The sequence below is a fragment of the Nicotiana tabacum genome, chromosome 8 (assembly GCF_000715075.1).
Source record: "Nicotiana tabacum cultivar K326 chromosome 8, ASM71507v2, whole genome shotgun sequence".
Lineage (NCBI taxonomy): Eukaryota > Viridiplantae > Streptophyta > Magnoliopsida > Solanales > Solanaceae > Nicotiana > Nicotiana tabacum.
In genome coordinates this window covers 142370809-142390044 of record NC_134087.1, presented here as the reverse complement: position 1 = coordinate 142390044, position 19236 = coordinate 142370809, and positions in this window count along the sequence as shown.

Sequence of the window (19236 nt, the reverse complement as noted above, 5' to 3'; positions counted from 1 at the left end):
GGAGAACGATCATAATTCTAGCTCACTTGAGCATTCTATCAAACACTTTGTGTATATTAAGGTTTCATGGCCTTTTTATGAAAGACTACACCATCCCGTACCCCGTTCTTTTCTATCTTTAACTCACAACCTCCCCACATACCTTTGGAACACATGCATGCAAGGTAATCACTCCCATCTCCATGAATTACCTTACTAATGGCCCATTCTAGTTAAATTTTGAAATTAAGAGTTTGGGTGATAGAATCTTACCTCTTAGGAAGAAGACCTAGGTGCCTCTCTTGATAATCTTCAAGGTTTTAAGCAAGAATTGAAGAGAAAATTTGATGAAGATCACTTTATCCCTCTAATACTCTCTTTCTCTCTCTAAAGATATCAGAGAATTAGCTCAAAATGGCCTCTTACATCTATTTTAATGAAGTTGGGTTGGGTTTTAAAACCCTAAAAATGAATCTTCGGAATGGGTTCCGCGATCGCATATGTGACCGCATAATGGTTATGTGGTCCGCGAAATAACCGCAAAAAGCGGCCCTAGGAACTGGGCTGGTCTGTTTCACTCTGCGGCCATTTTGCGGCCCGCAGAACCTCCCTCCGCAAAAGTCCAAGGATGATTATGCGACAAAAGTGGTCGCATAATTGGCCGCGAAACTTACCTTAAAATTGGCCAAAAAGACTGCTTCACTATGCGGCCATTCTACGATCCGCAGAGTGATTATGCGGCCACATAATAGGCCGCAGAAATGCCTACATCTGCAAAAATATTTCCTTCAACTCCCCAGCGTACTGTTCAATCCAAAAATTCCGAACTGTCCGGGTTTTTTTTTAGGAAAAATTTTATGGGGCCTTACAATTTGTTTTGGTGTACTTCAATGATATCTTGATCTTTTCTAACACTTTAGAAGAGTATGTAGAACACCTAAAACAAGTTTTTAAAGTTTTAGAAAGCAAATTTTATTTGCTAATCTTAAAAAGTGTACTTTTTGTGTGGACCATGTGATTTTCTTCGATTTTGTAATTAGTTCTAAAGGATTTGAGGTTAATAAAGAGAAAATCTAAGCAATAAAAGAATGGGCTAAACCTGAGAGTGTAACCGAAGTTAGGAGTTTTCATAGACTTACTAGTTTTTATAGGAGGTTTGTGAGAGACTTTAGCACCATTGCTTCTCCTTTAACTGAAGTTATTAAAAAGGATAAAAAATTTACATGGGGAAAAGAACAAGATGATGATTTTAACTTGTTGAAAAAGAGTTATGTTCTGCTCTATTATTACAATTGCCTGATATTTTGAAACTGAATGTGATGCTTATGGTAAAGGAATAGGTGATGTTTTGATGCAAGATTCTAAACCTTTTGCCTACTTTAGTGAGAATTTGAGTGGAGATACATTAAACTATTCTACTTATGACAATGAGATATATGCTTTGGTAAGGGCTTTAGCCAAATGGCAACATTACTTGTGGCCAAGAGAGTTTGTCATTAAAACTGACCATGAATCCTTGAAATACTTGATGAGTCCAGGTAAGCTTAGTAGGAGACATGCTAAGTGAGTTGAATTCATTGAAACTTTTTATTATGTGATTTCTTACAAACAAGGGAAAGAGAATGTTGTTGCTAATGCACTTTCAAGAAGGTATGTCTTAGTTTCTACTCTGGCTTCTAAATTGATGGGTTTTGATCAAATCAAGGGGATTTTTGCTAAAGATACTGATTTTGGCAAGATTTTTGCAGATTATAAGTTGGGTCCTTTTGAGAGGTTTAATCTCCAAGATGGGTTTCTCTTTAAGGAAAATAAGTTTGGTATCCCTAATTGCTCTTTACGTGAAGTATTTGTAAGTGAAGCACATTGTGGAGGGCTTATGGGTCACTTTGGAGTCTCAAAGACACTAGACATACTTGTTGAAAATTTCTTTTGGCCTGGAATTAGAGAAGATGTTGAAAAAATGTGTGCACAATGTTTGAAATGTAAACAAGCTAAATCTAAAGTGTTACCACATGGTCTTTACACGCCATTACCTATTCCTACTACACTTTGGATTGATATTTCTATGGATTTTGTGTAAGGTTTCCTAGAACAAGGTATGTAAGGATAGTATTGTGGTAGATAGGTTCTCCAAAATGGCTCGTTTTATTCCTTGATTAAAGACTAATAATGCTTCACATGTTGCAGTTCTTTTTGTAAAAGAAGTTGTTAAATTGCATGGTATACCTAGAACCATTGTTTTCGCGCCCCGTTTTCTCGTGAAAAGTGGGCTTCGACATGTGACAAATCTTTTGAGGAAGGAATTAAAAGAGAAGAGTCACCACCTAACGATTTTAAGGTGCGTTAGGGCACCTATTTCAAATAACTCTGTTTGACTAGTCCATGTCACCAAAGATCGAGTAAGATCGGGTAAGGGCTCAAGTTACTTCTAAGAGAAGGTGTTAGGCACTCTTCGAGGTCCATAACTGTGGGTCCTAGCGGAATTTTTAACTATATGGATTATGTAATTAGGTTAGGTGATCAAATAAACAAAGGAAAATATAGGAGTCGAAGAGTCTTATCATAACAAGGATACAACTACATTGGTCTATATTAAATGACTAAGTGTAAATAACCAGTATATAAAGAAAAGGGGGGGGGCTAAGTTTTTTAGCCTAAAGGATCACCCCGTGCAACATAAATAATACTTCGCAACTCTATTAAGGTAGGGGTTGCTCATATTATTCAGCGAGCGCAAGCTATCATCTCCTGCTACCCCATTACTATGTTGAAGTTGTTACCTAAAGGCACTCGAATTCAATTATAAATTGTATCATATGCGTGCACTACCCGTCCCCATACCTATGGTCCAGGAGGCTTGGGACCTACTATTTGGATGGTTCTAGACTTTACCTAGGTTTCTCAAAATGATAAAACTAAGCGACATTCAAAACATATAGAACTTCACATAAATACAATTAAAGGCCTGAGTTAGCCTCCACACATAAACAACAAATGCACGCGGGTAGTTTAGGCAGTACATAGTTTCAGAATCAAGACTTAGAGTCTTATAGGTATGGTTTCTAGGTGATTCAGAATTCCAGTATCGTATATGCATCGTTATTATTCTAAATGGCTTGGGCAAGGAGGAAGTAAATGGTTTACGGACTCAAGATTATTAGCACTAATTTTATAAATAGGCGTCTTAGGTGGGTGACACTGTCCTATGGGCATGATTTCTATACGATTCTGATTTCAAATGTCATACAAGCAGTGGCGGTTCCAAGTTAACTAATTTGCAGATTATAGGTTTTATAAAACCTATATACATGATTTCTAAGTTGTTTGTGCAACGGGCAGTGAAAGCTATTAGAAAACTTGGAATTACCAGCATTTGATTCTATAGACATGCTTTCTAAGCGAATAACAGTATTCTATAGATAAGATTTCTAATAGTTGGTATTTGAACTCGCGTTTATCATACTTATTCCTATAGGCATGCTATCTAGGTGGAAGTGTAATAAAATAACAGAAACAAGCGATTAATTAATCAGTTAAAACCCTATATTCATGGTATATGGATGAGCATTAACAAAGATATGTATTATTGCATCCTATAGGCATGTTGTCTAATAGTGCACAACGATAAGCATGGAAACAGGTACAACACTTACTCAAACCAACATGCTTTGAATAGTGTACAGGTATTAGACAAGTTAAGTGAAGCATGTAATCTCCTATAGGCATGGTTCTATGTGTGTACAGAAATAAAGCACGTCAAACAAAGTAGCAAACAAAGCAAGTAGGTCCTATAGGAATGCTCCCGTTTATGCAAGCATTAGGATACCCCAACCTATTTTTACTAATCTTCCCATAGTTTGTTTAAAAATTATTACAGGCCTAAAGATAAAAGAAGAAACAAACTCAAATATTACAGAATCGAGATGACTACAGGCTCTACGAATAGAGCATACCCAAGAACAGATAACCCAGTATTGCTTGGGCCTTCAATAGGCTCGTTCTTCACACAACTAGCAGACCTAGAACCAATCTCAGCTCAAACATTGGAATGTATGTCCATTTGCACAACCCAAAGCCACTCATGGACTCATATCAAGCCCAACAGTTACAATATTGACCACTTAACCAAATAAGTAAATGGACCACACATGAAAATCAACTAAACTGACCTAAGGCAATACCTCATAGAGACATGATTGTGTGACATTTAACAGGATTCATACATATTGGCATTTTAGAAGCGAGAGTGACAGGGTTGATTAAGCAAAGAATAGGAAACTAGGAGAATCAATAGACTTAATCTCCAACATGGTAAATGAAATATAGATTAAACCATTTAGCAGGTAATAGCATGCTAAAGATAAACATAATACAGGGGAGTTAACGGGACATGCCATTTGGGATTAATGAGGTAATCATACTAGACACATACAAGATGAACATGCTAAGTTTTTCCAAAGTGAGCTCAGCATAGAGCATGATCCATAGTTAAAAAAGGATTTTGAACCTTGGATTCTAAGTTATGAAGGTCAAAAGGAGTCAGAGTCGGGAAAGGACAATTATACATAACAAACAAACAGTCAAATATCAATAGGGAGCCTAATCATGTTGAGTACAACATAAAGATGCCCAAGTTCAATGGTATTATGACATCAACTCCAGATTAACATGTCAAACAGACATTAGGACAATCCCAGTTGACCATATAGGAAGAATAGGTTGAATATATTGAGATTCCTCCTAGCAGTTTTAAGCAATCAGTGAGTACATGGTGATAGCAATATTTAGAGTTTACAAATAGCAAGAGACCTAGTTGGGATAGTATTAGCATATAGATTCCTCATGAATTGACTCTAAGCAGATAGTAGATTGTACATGAAGGACTCGACAGAAAGTAGTTCATTTAGACAAATTCTAGGCATGACTAGTTCCTCACAAGAATCTACATCATAGAACCAAAACAAGCAACGAGTATAAGTAACCAACTATACATAAACGTAATGATTAGAAACAATTCAGGTTGGACACACATAGTGGGCATGCATTAAGGCTAGCATATTAAGCTAAGCACTTAGACAATATTGTCACATGACTTGCAAAGAAATAACAACTTATACATAAAGGATTTAACATGAAGAGAGAAATTTTGAGCAAAAACATAGTTTCCTAAGGGGTTTTAGTACAAGAAATCAAAACAAGGTTCAACAACCATCAATTAGATTTCAATTACGAATCAGGCAGACATCATGAATCAACTTAGCTATTCACATTTGAGTTAAAATCAGGACTTGCATAGAATTGAAGCTAGTGGAATTACAGAGTAGTATTAAAATAAGCAGAATTGTATATAAAATGGCATAATAGCGAAATTAACTCAGAGAAATCCAAGTAACGCTAATGCACATAACATAAACACAAACAGAGAGAAGTAGAATTACGACGGTATAGGGCACTAACCAATTGCAAACAAAGCGAATAAAGATGAGAAACTTAAAATCTCAGAAATAGCAGCAATTGTAGGAGAGTAATAAAAACCCCAAATCTTTAGTGCTTCAGAGTTCACAAGAGCCTCGAAATGGACCCCGAGCAGTGTTTGCACTAAAGGAAGGTGAACATAATACGGTGGCTTGGCTTTCAACTAGCCAAGAGCCCAATTTCAGAATAGAATAGAATAAGTGAAAGTGAGAGGATAGTTCTTGTGAGCACCTAATTTTTGCCATACATGAAAATAACTCCTAAAAATAAATCAAAAATGATTCTCAAGGGATTTTAGAAATTTTTTCTTTATTTAGTTGCATTTCATGTATTTTTAATATTTTAAAACCATAGAAAAATTATAAAAATGTCACGTTTTAATTTTATGTCATCTTAGGTCCAATTTGCATATAGGAATTAATTTTATTAAGAAATATCACAAAAAATGGTCATTTTTACATATTTAGCTTTTAATCTTTAGAAAGTAGTGTTTAATTTAGTTGTAAGTTAATTAGTTGTTTTAATAGATAAACAATTTTAATTTTTACAAATTAGATTGATTTAGGATTAATTTAGGATTTTATTAGATTTTAAAATCAAAGAAAAAGAAGAAAAAAAGATTTTGATTTACTCTTCCTACCCCAAAATTAATTAGCCCAAATTCACGACCCAAATCCCTTCAAGCCCAAAACATTGAGCTCATACTCAATTCTCATTTGACCAAACATAATTCTTACCCCGTAAGGAATAGCGCATTTTGGAGTAAAAGTGCTTCTCCTCCATTTCCATCAAAAACCAAGACAGACCTCTACCCAATGAAGTTTCAAAATTGAAACATTCCCAAAAATGAGTTATCTTCCCCAAGTTAAAATCTAGTAAATGAATCTCTATTTTCCAATTCCATTACCCACTGTATTTTCCAAAATTCCTAACATATAAAGAGAACAAGATCCAGCGACCCTAACAAAGCTCATTGTTCATGAAATTCTTCAAGATAAGGGAACAATTAAAAAATTTGAGAAGTGTTTGGACAGAAATCAAAAAAGAAGTTGAAGGTTTTGAGAATTCGAGGTGAAATTCCTGGTTCCGGTTCCACCATTCGATTTTTGTTGTTGTTTGTCGGTGGATTTCTGGGACTGAAGAAGTGTACATTTGCTTATTTTCCATTGTCAATTAGAAGAATTTCAGTTTAGCAGGTTCATTTCTTTTATCTTACTCTCTATTTCAAATGAATTAAAGTTTGAATGGTTATTTTATTCATGTTCCTCTATGTTAGTCTATGTCTAAAATTAATTTTAACTTAATTTATTATCTGATTCTTTTTGTTTTTGTGCTTGGTGTTCGTTGTTGGCAGTGGCATCTTCAGAGAGATTAGGGAAAACTGTTTCTGTCCGGAATGAGGAAGATGAGAGAAAACCATGTAATAATCCTCTAAGCTAGCTGCCAATTAATAATTAGTTACGAATATTTATCCAACACATGCATCAACATATAAAGAAATTAATTATGTATTCTTGAAATTAGAGAAATAACCAAATAAACATTTTAAATCAATTTTGTAAAGACTATTAAAAGATCATATAATGTCTTGTTTCTGTATTCATGTTAGTATAATCAAAAAACAATATGATATTAGATCAAAGACAATATTTGATAACAAAGTGAAATGGGATTTTTGGTTTGTTTAATCTATTTTATATATGTTCTGCTTTGTTGCTTATATGTTCACTGTTGTTGCTATTTTATGGGGAAAGTCTTTTAAATCTTCGGTGCCTGGTAATTATTAGTTGTTGTCTGGAAAGTAATTGATTTTAGGCCATGGTTTCGATTGGTTTACTGCACCATCGGAAGCACTGTGCCGGTGCTACTTTGAGTCTGTTTCTTGGAGTTGCTTACAACTATGGAACCTTTGCTATATTTCTTACCTATTTGTTATAGATTGTTGTTGATTTCACTTCTGTTAGCTGCATTGCTAGTCACGTGCTGGCTTTGGCTCCTTAAAAGAAATACTTATGTTTGGCCTCATTGCTACAAGAAAAGACACAAGGTATAAGTCAAAAAATCAGAAGTAAGATTTAGATTAATTTCGTTTAAGTAACAAAGTGGGTTTGGGTGCTAAAGTGAGCATGGATAGTATGTTTATTTATTTTCTTCCTTGTATTTAATTTTTTTTAATAATTTTTTTTTACTGCTAGTATTTTTTAGGCACGTATTAATAAATAAATCATCGTGATTACATACACGTACGCGTGACATAGTTACGATACCAAAAAAATATATAAATCGAGGTATGTGTTCGCGCAACTTCAGTCAAACTTTCTTAATAATTAATAAAGCGTGATTAATTGTGGACACGTACGCGTGACATGATTCTTGATGCACCAAACGAAATGGGTACACGTATGCGTGACTCGTTTTAGGATAATTTTTTTAATTAAAAGCGGGTAAAAGATAAATGCATATAGGTCCTAAAAATGAGTAGTTAAACAATTCAAGCCAAGTAATAATCACTAACCGACCGTGCTAGAACCACGGAACCCGGGAATGTCTAGCACCTTCTCCCGGGTTAACAGAATTCTTTATCTAGAATTTCTGATTTGCAGACTTTTAAAATAAAGTCGAAACTTCCTCGATTTGGGATTTAAAATAAACCGGTGACTTGGGACACCAATTAAACTATTCCAAGTGGCGACTCTGATAAATTAAATAATCTCATTTTGATTTATGTCACTTTAATTGAAAAAACTCCTTTATACCCTCGGGGGTAAAAAGGAGGTGTGACAGCTCTGGCGACTCTGCTGGAGAGAAGAACCCAGAAGTTCCGGTTCAGGGTTCAAGAATTCGAGCTTGTTAATGTGATTTTTATTTGGCTCCGCTTTGATATTACTTGAACTGTATTTAGATGTCTTCTTACGCCTCCCTTCTGAGTCTTCTAAAAAAACAGTGCTCACGTTTGCGTGGCCCACTTTTTTGTTAGAGTTATACCAAATAGAACGGGGCTGGGCAAGTAACAAGGCAGGGCAGACTTTAGTCCTATCGATACGTTGCCCCCTCCTCGACTCGAGTTTGTCCGCTCGGGTAAGCCAGGTCAAGAACATAAACCCCATGTTTTAAACCTAGAGTAACGCAATCTCATGCCGGATTCCTAGTAGGAACGATTATTTGCATCGCGTGCATTTGACCTTGGGGACTCAACACAGGGGTTGAGTCCGTCTAGGACAGGTGTACCCGAAAATAAAGACCATCCTGATGCATCCAATGTGCTATGTGAATATTTATTTGTTTCGGCTTCCATGTTGACTGGCTAGGGAAAGGAAATAAAGAGAAAAACCAAGAGTGAGCTAGGATAGAGAATTTACCCGATTTTTTAAAATTCCGGTATTTGAAAAATGTCTCGAAACTCTGCCAAAATGTTTGAAAAAAAGAAGGAAAAAGTGTTTAAAAAAAAAGAGTGAGTCAAATATCATGTTTTTTCCAATTATTGACCAAACTATGCAGGTCTGATTCTCACCGGATGTGGGATATGTAGGTAACCCACATAAGGTTCGGCCTCATTTTTTTCAAAATAATAAAATTGAATAAAGTGTAGTTTAGGTCTTTGGTCAAAAGAATAAGCCGACCCAGCTTCGGTTGTATTTTAAGTCGTTCTTGCCGGAATAGCCTTAAATTACTATTCAATTTTCGGAAGGCTATTGTCGGAAAGAACGGGCAAGTCTATCTAAAAGGTATCTTTTCCAATAAAATACTTACCCCCAGCCTCAAATTTTGTTTGGAATTGCGAAGGGGCCACATTTGCAAAAACGACCATTTTTGCTAAAATAGAAATAAAAGGGGTCTTTTTCCGTTGATTTTCTTAGAAATTGAAAAACTTGTTTTGCAAAAAGAGTCCACCAGAGTCAAACCTAACTTCAACCCTCCGCAGTTACAAATGGATACTGTCCAGAACCCGTCACAAATGAATAATGTCCAGGACCCCTCACAAATGAATACTGTCTAGGACCCATTATAGAACCAGTCACAATCTGTCATAGAATGGGCTCAGTTGCAGCTTCGCATGTGGTGGAATGATTTAGATAAATATAGCCAGGATTGGGTGCAAAAGTAGTTGGGTTCCCTTATAGACATCATGAGCATCAAACCCCGGGAAGATTTGATCAAAGCCTTGGTAACCTTTTGGGATCCTACCCACAACGTGTTCCGTTTCTCCGATTTCGAGCTCACCCCTACTCTGGAGGAAATGGTCGGATGCATTAACTTTGGCCAAGACTTGAGGAAGCAACAACTCATATTCCCAAGGGCTCCCTCTGTGCACAAATTCTTTGATCTTGTGAATATTAGTAAACAAATGAAGAAGGCCCATGTAAGCAAAGGATGTTGTTCTTTCTACTTCTTATACTTCAGGTTCGGGCATTTAGCTGGTTTTGAAACTCATGAAAAAGGGTTAAACAACAAACAACATAAGAGCACCTGGCAAATTCATCGTCGGTTCGATTTTATCGTGGCATTTTTGGGGATCATGATCTTTCCAAATACATAAGGGACAAAAGACACTCGCGTGGCCAGAATTGCACAACTCCTTACTACCAAGGAAGATCACACACTTGTTCTGTTAGTGCTAGCAGACATTTATCGAACATTGACATTGTGTAAAACCGGGGCTCAATTCTTCGAGGGTTGCAACATTCTTCTTTAAATATGGTTGATCGAGCATCTCCGCCATCACCCCAAGTTCATGAGTCACGAAGCGGACGGGAACAACTTCATAAAGAGTCATGAGGAGAGGCTAAACAAAACTCCAGAAGGTTTTGATGCTTGGGTTTCCCACTTACGGACTTTAAAGGCAAGTCAAATTGAATGGACTCTAGGGTGGCTTCCGGTAACAGAAGTCATATACATGACAGCTTCAAAAGGCTACTTGATGATGATGGGCCTGAGGAGTATCCAACCATATGCACCGCAGAGAGTTCTAAGGCAACTGGGAAGGTATCAGGTGGTACCCGAGGATGTAGATTTGAGGACCCAAGTCATTGAGCTTCACCCAGAGGAAACACTGCCTGAGGCTTTAGTCCAACGGGATTGGAATGGTTGCCGATATCTGAAAAGTGACACCCAGGTGTCGGATCTTGCAAGAGGGGAAGTGGATCCGAATTATGCTATGTAGTTTGAAAAAAGGTTTTGTGCAAATGATGAGCCAGAGCCCGAGCTCGAGCCGGAAAGGCCCGCCAAGAGACCTCATGTTCAAGCTTTTGATGATAAAATTCAGGAAAGGTTGGCTTGGGGAGAGAAGGAGAAAAAATATCAAGCCACCATTCACGCTTTGCAAGAAGAATTGAGAAACGTCGTATTCAATAACGATCTATAGGCACAAGAAGATGAAGGTGAAAGAAGAAGGTTGGTCCAAGAAAATGAAGCTCTCCGGGCCCATGTTCGAAAAATGAGAATAGCAGCTGAGGAACCATGTAGAAGCAGAAAAGATGAAAGGCTTATTTACAACTTTACGCAGAAAGTACGTGACTTTGAGGATGATTTGCAAAAGAGTGAGTCTGAGCTAGTAAAAGTACGAACAAAGTTGGCCAAAAATGCAGAAGATCAAGCAACTTTCGTTCGACAATTAAAGGAAAGATATGATAGAGGGGTCATGGGTTGGAAAAAGAAGCTTAATAGCCTTGAGGGCGAAATGACTAAACAAGCCAAGAGCTTCAAGGCTGAGAGGGAACATTGCTATGCTTTAATGGCACAGCTAGAGAGGGACTTACAACATTTGCAAGAACAGAATCATATGATCACCCGAGTTTTGGAGGCTAGATCTCAGTAGATTGGGAAAGGGCATCATCAGGGAAAGGGTTAGAAGAAGCGCCGACTACATTGTGATGAAGTGCAACGAGTACGAGGACATGACCAAGTTCATGTTCTTCGCCACGGTCATGATCTTTGTTCTCCAGATAATGGATGATCTCTATCACATCCAGGATGACATGGGGCACAGGCCCGCAACAAGACCAGTTGGTGTTCCTAGAGCAGGATTAGAGGCATTGATGTATTCCTGATTGTTTTCTCTTTTTTCGAGTCTGTATTTTCAATCCTAAAGTCTATTTCGAGTCTGTTTTAGTTTCCAATTCTCAAGTATGTAGGATCGAGTCTTTGTAATAGAGGAAAATTAGAAGTCTTGTTTTAATGAAATTTGAAAAAAAAGCCAAAAATATTTTATTTATTTTGCATTTATTCCTTGAACTATGTGATGATTTGATTCACGCAGTGTCGTGATACATAGGTAATCCTCATCGAATCCGGTCATGATTTTTAAAATAAAAGAGAAAATGTGGAAAAGAGAAAACGAAAAGAAAAAACAAACAGAAAAGAGAGAAAACGAGGAAAAGAGAATGAGAACGAAAAGGGAAATAAGAATGCAAAAGAAAGCAAGAGAGAAGATCGGGGAGATAAACAAAAGTCGGGATGAGGCATGCAATCGTTGCAAAACATGTAGAAACACATTTAACTGTATAGGTGCATCACACCCCCAATGTGAAATTCTCTATGTGTTAATTGCTTCAAACTAACCGGTTTGTTGTCTACTATTGAGTATCCGGTTCTGTTTTTAAGGTGGTTGGTTTGTGGTAACCTGGCTTCATACCCATACTTTACAAGATCTAAGGGCAGTGTAGAAATGTCGTCAGAAGGTCATCCACCAACAATTCCCATCCCAGAAGATAGCCCACTATCGGTTATCCCAACCTCAGAGTCAGCGGCAGCTGATGAGAATAGGGCACTATGTCTCCGCGTGCTTGAAATGTGGTATGCCTAGTCCAATGGTAGAGAGCCGCCAAGTGCCATACCCAGTTTCACCGAGTTACTTCCCAGAGCAAGTGGAAAATACCCGAATACCCCACTTGGATACCCCACCATCTCAGCTCACTTCACCGGAACACCTTCTGAGGTTCGCACCAGGTGGTTTCGGGAGTGGCCTCCAATATATTTATCACACCACCAACCTCGGCTGTGGTACAACCCACTTTGCCCAGGCCAAGCTTTGATCCATCATCCTTCACTTTCCAAGTACCATCTTTTCCACCAGAACCTACTCATTTCACCACCAATTTTGTACCCTCAACAACCCCGGTACGAGTTTATCGCGGGACAGGAGAAGACTACAAAGAACCCCGAGCAAGAGGAAATTACCCGGAAAATGAGGAGTATGGAATAGAGCCTTAAGAATATACAAGGCTTAAGCGGACAAAAGAGTGTATCCTACGCTGATCTATGTATGTTCCCACATGTGCATTTGCCCCTGGGTTTCAAGACCCTAAAGTTTGAAAAGTATGACGGGCACGGGGATCTAGTAACCTACCTCAAGAGATATTGCAATCAATTAAGAGGGGTAGGCGGAAAAGAAGAGCTCCTAATGGCTTATTTCAGAGAGAGCCTAGTTGGCATTACATCTGAGTGGTACATGGATCAGGACATGTATCGTTGGCACATTTGGGATGATCTGGCTTGAGATTTTGTCAAGCCGTTTTAGTATAACATAGACATAGCTCCTGACAGGAATTCTCTGTCGAATCTCAAGAAGAAGTCATCAAAAAGTTTTCGAGAATATGTTAAATGGCGCGAACAAGCGGCCAGGGTCAAGCCCCCGATGGATGAAACAGAAATGGCTAGTGTTTTTTTACAAGCCCGAGAGGCTGACTACTTTTAGAATATGATGACCGCAATGGGAAAACCATTTGCTGAGGCCATCAAGATTGGTGAGATGGTCGAGAATGGTGTGAAACAGGGCGCATATTGAGCCAATATGCTATAAGAGCTACATCCCAAGCAATTCAAAGCGGGTTCGGAGGTGTAGTGAACAGAAAAAAGAAAGAAAAGGTGGCAATGACAGTCTCAAGTCTGATAAACGCTCGTCCACCCAGAGGTTACTTCCCTCCAAGCACCCTACAACATTATTATCCTCATCAGGATGTGGCCTATGCTATGGCTTCTCAGCCGTATGTAGTAATTAACGCTCAGCCATACGTTCGGACACAACAACAGTTTAACCAAAACCGAGCTCAATTTCCTAGAAATAGCCCTCCTCACCAAGCTTATAATAATCCTCTACCTCCACAAAATAACTTCTCCTACAATGCCCGTTCCCGGGAGCCACCCAGGAGAACAAAATTCACGCCTATTGGTGAATCATACTCTAGCCTTTTCCCTAAACTGGTCCAAATGGGTTTGTTGAAACCCGTACCCCAAACCAGGCAAAACCTAGAGTCGCCCTCCTATCGAGCCGGTACTCTATGTGCTTACCATTCGGGAGCAGAAGGGCATGACACTAAAGACTGTTGGACTCTCAAAAGGGCAATCGAAAACTTAATAGAGCAAAAGAGGGTAGTGCTGAAAGATGAAGAAATCCTCAATGTGACAAATAACCCATTGTCGGCCCACAACAACGGGCCAGTTATCGGGATGATTTGTGAAGATAAAGAGTTTGACCCAGCTCTAAAAGCCATCATTGCCATAGTCGATGTGGAAAAGAAGCCAAAAGCTGTCGTGAAACAAGACAAGGGGGAGAAGAAGAGTAACTCCACTCCTCGAAGTGAAGAAAAGACTGTGGAAAACAAAATAAGGGCAGTACCCCCTAAAGACGCCATTCTTTATGTTCCCTGAGCTCACAGGAAAAAACAATTGGCGTTAAGTCCTCCTAATAGGTTCGAGTTGAACAAGGGACCGAAGATGTATATGCCCAAAGGGACCTATGTGGCATGAGGACCAGTAATTCCACCCAGTTTGAGCGAGCCCGTGATCATTAGCCATGCACCACAAAAGCCTATGAAAGACCCCACTGCAGTCCCCTGGAACTACAACAGAGCAATTGTGACATACAAGGGGAAGGAAATCATAGGGGAAGTAAATAAAACCAACTCATCTAGGAAATACCTCATTCTGGAGGAAGTGAACAATGCCATGCACAAGCACTTCCCGCTCAAAAAGCCAGTTAGTGCCGAAGAAGCAGAGGAGTTCTTCCGAAAAATGAAAACTGTGGACTACGAGATAATTGACCAACTCGAAAGTCTCCTGCTCATGTCTCACTTTTGTCTCTGCTGATAAGCTCAACTGAGCATCAGAAAGTGTTGATAAAGACCCTCAATGAGGCTTATGTTCCGATTGAAACCACTATCGAACAACTGGAAAGGATGGCAGAAAAAAATTTCGCAGTCAATCAGATTTCCTTTAGCAAGAATGATTTGCCCCCGGAAGGGGTCGCCCACAACAAAGCCCTCCACTTGATAGTTAAATGTGAGGGATATTATGTGAAAAAAGTCATGGTGCATGGTGGATCGGGGGTTGAAATATGCCCTCTCTCAACTTTGCAAAGAATGGAGAATGGGACTGAGAGAATCAGGCCCAACAATGTCTGTGTGCGTGCCTTTGATGTCATCAAGAGAGACACCATAGGTGAGATCGATTTGATTTTGACTATTGGTCATGTGGATTTTGAGGTGACCTTTCAGGTCCTAAATATGGACAATTCTTATAATTTCCTCTTGGGAAGGCCTTGGATTCATATGGCAGGGGTCGTACCTTCCACTCTCCACCAGATGGTGAAATTTGAATATGAAGATCAGGAGATTGTAATCCACGGAGAGGACGAGTAGTATATTTACCGAGACTTGTAAGTCCCTTGTCTCGAAGCTATGGAAGGTAGCGAACATATAGTCTATCAAGCTTTCGAGGTTCCGGTCGTAGATCAATGTAAGGAGGGAAGCCCGTGTCCTCAGCCCTCTCTGTCAAATGTGTCCATCATGGTCGCTACTAAAATGATCAAGCATGGTTATAAGCCTGGGAAGGGACTCAAGGCATCATTGCAAGGTATCACAGAACCTATCACTTTACCTGCCGGCGAGAAGTTCTTCGGTGCGGGTTTTCACGCCACAAAAACTGATGTGACATGGGCAAATGAACAAAAGAGCAATGGTTGGGTTCTACCTCAGCCAGTCCCACATTTATACAAAACATTCGTCAAGCCCAAGTACGCAGAAGAAGAAGATGATGATGAAGCCTTCACGGCCGAGGAAATTGAGGAAATATGTGGAGCTATGAGGCAGAGTTGTATGAAACACACATGGTCCAGCCGGGAGAAGGCTCGAGCACTGCTGAGGTGCAATTCATGGGGCCCGATGCCAAGCTGCAAAATTGGAAGGCTACTTCATTCCCCGTCAGGCGGGAATCCCGGTAGTCCAGTCTTGCCACCTTTTCTACATCACGAGTTATTCCAGGGTGTAACTCAGATGTTTCTTTTAGTTTACTGTCTTTAAATTCCAATTTAAACCCTATTATATTCAAAATTCAATGAAATGAAATCAATATTTCATCGTTCATAAATCTCTCTTTATTCTTTCTGATTTTTATTACTTTTCTTATTTCTTCTTTCAGTTCTAATAATACAGCTTTAAATAACATGACATGCTTGTGGGCTTCATGCCTAGATCCTAAAACGTTGTCAGACTTTGAAATAATGAATCAAGAATTAGATTGCAGCTGAAGAAAATTGGTTATAGATAGTCTATACATTGCAAAAAGAGTACTGCCAAAAGAGTGCGTTGTACTTGGGACACATCGAAGGAAATATCCCTCAAATAATTGTCAATGCTTATGCAGCCAAAAGGTGCTATGTTGATCCTCTATATAATATTAATATTCTCTGGTTGGGATGACGAAGGCTTTCATTCTCACTAAACAAACACCATTAACCCTTTTGTAAACCATTTGAGCCAGTTACTCTTCTTTGATTACCCTCTTTGGAACCTGAAAGTACTATTGAAGAAAAAATTGAATTGAAATTGGAACATTAAAAAAATGAAAGGAGAAAAAAATGAAAAGAGAAGAAAAAGAAAGATACAAAGAAAGGGGGAGAAGAAAAGACAAAGAAAATGAAAAAAAGGAAAAGGAAAGGAAAAAGAAAGAGAAAACAAAAAAAAAAAAAAAGTTCCATGAACTACGTTCGACTTGATTCCGAAAGGATATGTAGGTAGCCTCTCTGGGGTTCAGTCACGCCAAAATAAAAATCTAAATTCCCCCAAAAGTGAAACTGGGGCAAATGTTATAATGGTTCGGCGATGACTTCGCCCTAAAGGTTCCAAAGTTGTAACTCAATCCCAAATCCTTTTTACCCCAAAACCCTGTTCAAGTCCTTCTGATCAATCGACAAAGAGGTTCAAAATGGAAGGATAGAGTTACTTGGATCTGATACAACAAAATGAGAGAAATAAAATAAGAGAGTCTTATTGGTGAAAACCCACATAGGCACCATAAGGCGATGGTAAGCAGAGAAATGAAATGAGAGAGTCTTATTGGTGAAAACCCACACAGACACCGTGAGGTGATAGTAAGCACAGAAATTGAAATGAGAGAGTTTTGTTAGTGAGAACTCGCAAAGAGAACTATAAGGCGATGGTGAGAAGAAAAATGAGAGAGGTCAGCTCGTGAAAACCCGCAAAGGGCGTCCCTGATCAAAAAGAGGATCCTCACAGCCATCGACATCAACAGAGTCCTAGCAAAGTTCTCAGTTTTAAGGCAAAGTTGTGATGAATTTCTGAGAGTTGGACGATTTACACAGATTCGGCATCCAGTCCAAAATGCATGTCATGTTCATTGAAGTCCGCATGCACTCCGAATAAGTCCTTCTTTCTTCTCCCCGAAAGTGATACCTCTCATTTAAATTCATTATCCTGTCCATTGTTTATTTTTCTTTGAATTCTTTTCAGTCTAACTCAATTCTGTAACTAAGACAAAGAAGGGATGGCAAGATTGATTAACAGGGCTTTCGTTTGACACGAGTTAATGTGCAAAAAAGCACCCAGCCTCAGCAGGTGCATCAAGTCGATCTCGACTGGCCATGATGGCCGATGCTTCAGAGTCAAAATTATTGAAAAGGAAAGAAATCCAAAGTCAAGTGCCCATAAAGGCAAAATAAGATGAAAAGGCCAAATCCCCACACGGGTGAACCAGTATGTGAAATTTTGGAAAGTTAAGATCTCTGGGTTTAGAAGAGAGATCAATCTCTAGAAAGCCAGCGAGCAATAAAGGTTTTCATCGAAAGAGTTGGGTCGAGATCAAACAATCAAGGCCACAAAACCAACCACAGTTTCAAACTAACAATTGTTCTTTGTTTGAAAAATATGAAACAGGTGCAATCCAAAGCAACCTTGCAAGAAGCAGGTGCAACCAAAAGAAACTGCGCAAGGGCTAGAAACAGTTTTGCAACAATAATCAATCCAAAAAGGAAGTCTCTTCCAAATTCTTTCCTAAATTCTTACTCATTTTTTCTTAAATAAAATTTAAAAAGAAAAAAGAAAAAAAGAGAGAAGAAGAAAATTCAAAAACATGGTAGCCTAGGGTCCCAATCTCTAGTTACGTTTTTCCAACATAGGGTCTCCACTCCCTAGTTGATTTTATTTTAGACATAGAGTCTCCACTCCCTAGTTGAAGTTATTTTAGACATAGGGTCCCCACTCCCTAGTCTGCTTTTCCAACATAGGGTCTCCACTCCCTAGTTATTTTTATTTTAGACATAGGGTCTCCACTCCCTAATCTGCTTTTCCAGCATATGGTCTCCACTCCCTAGTATGCTTTTCCAACATAGGGTCTCCACTCTCTAGTCTGCTTTTCCAGCATAGGGTCTCCACTCCCTAGTTGATTTTATTTTAGGCATAGGGTCTCCATTCCCTAGTCTGCTTTTCCAACATAGGGTCTCTACTCTCTAGTTGAAGTTATTTTAGACATAGGGTCTCCACTCCTAGTCGCTTTTCCAACATAGGGTCTCCACTCCCTACTTTATTTTGTTTTAGACATAGGATCTCCACTCCCTAGTCGCCTTTCCAACATAGGATCTCCACTCCCTAGCTGATTTATTTTAGACATAGGGTCTCCACTCCCTAATCTGCTTTTCCAGCATATGGTCTCTACTCCCTAGTTGATTTTATTTTAGACATAGGGTATCCACTCCCTAGTCGCTTTTCCAACATAGGGTCTCCACTCCCTAGTTGAAGTTATTTTAGACATAGGATCTCCACTCCCTAGTCGTTTTTCCAACATAGGGTCTCCACTACCTAGTTGAAGTTATTTTAGGCATAGGGTCTCCACTCCCTAGTCGTTTTTCCAATATAGGGTCCCCACTCTCCTAGTTGATTTTATTTTAGGCATAGGGTCTCCACTCCCTAGTTGATTTTATTTTAGTCATAGGGTCTCCACTCCCTAGTTTTCTTTTCCAACATAAGGTCTCCATTCCCTAGTTGAAGTTATTTTAGACTTAGAGTCTCCACTCCCTAGTCACTTTTCCAACATAGGGTCTCCACTCCCTAGTTGATTTTAGTTTAGATATAGGGTCTCCACTCCCTAGTCTCTTTTCCAACATAGGGTCTCCACTCCCTAGTTGATTTTATTATAAATAGAGGGCTCCACTCCCTAATCTCTTTTTCCCAAGGATACACAATCCTGATTTTATTACTTTCAATAAAGAAATATTTTAGATTTTTGTTATAAATAACTCACGAAATTTTCCTAGTAAAAACTGGGGCATAAAATTTCGTCCATTTGTTGCTTTGATGCCTGAACAGGTTTTCACCGTGAATCACAGGGTTTGATATGACCAAAAGAAGAAGTCTCAACCCTAATAAAAGAAAGGAAGAACAAGAAGAGATGTTGAACTCTAAGTGCAGAAGCGGAGAAAAGATGCAAACTGCCCAAGATATGATTGAGGTCACAAGCTTTGCATGTCCCGCCTTGATCCGAACAGTTGAAGAA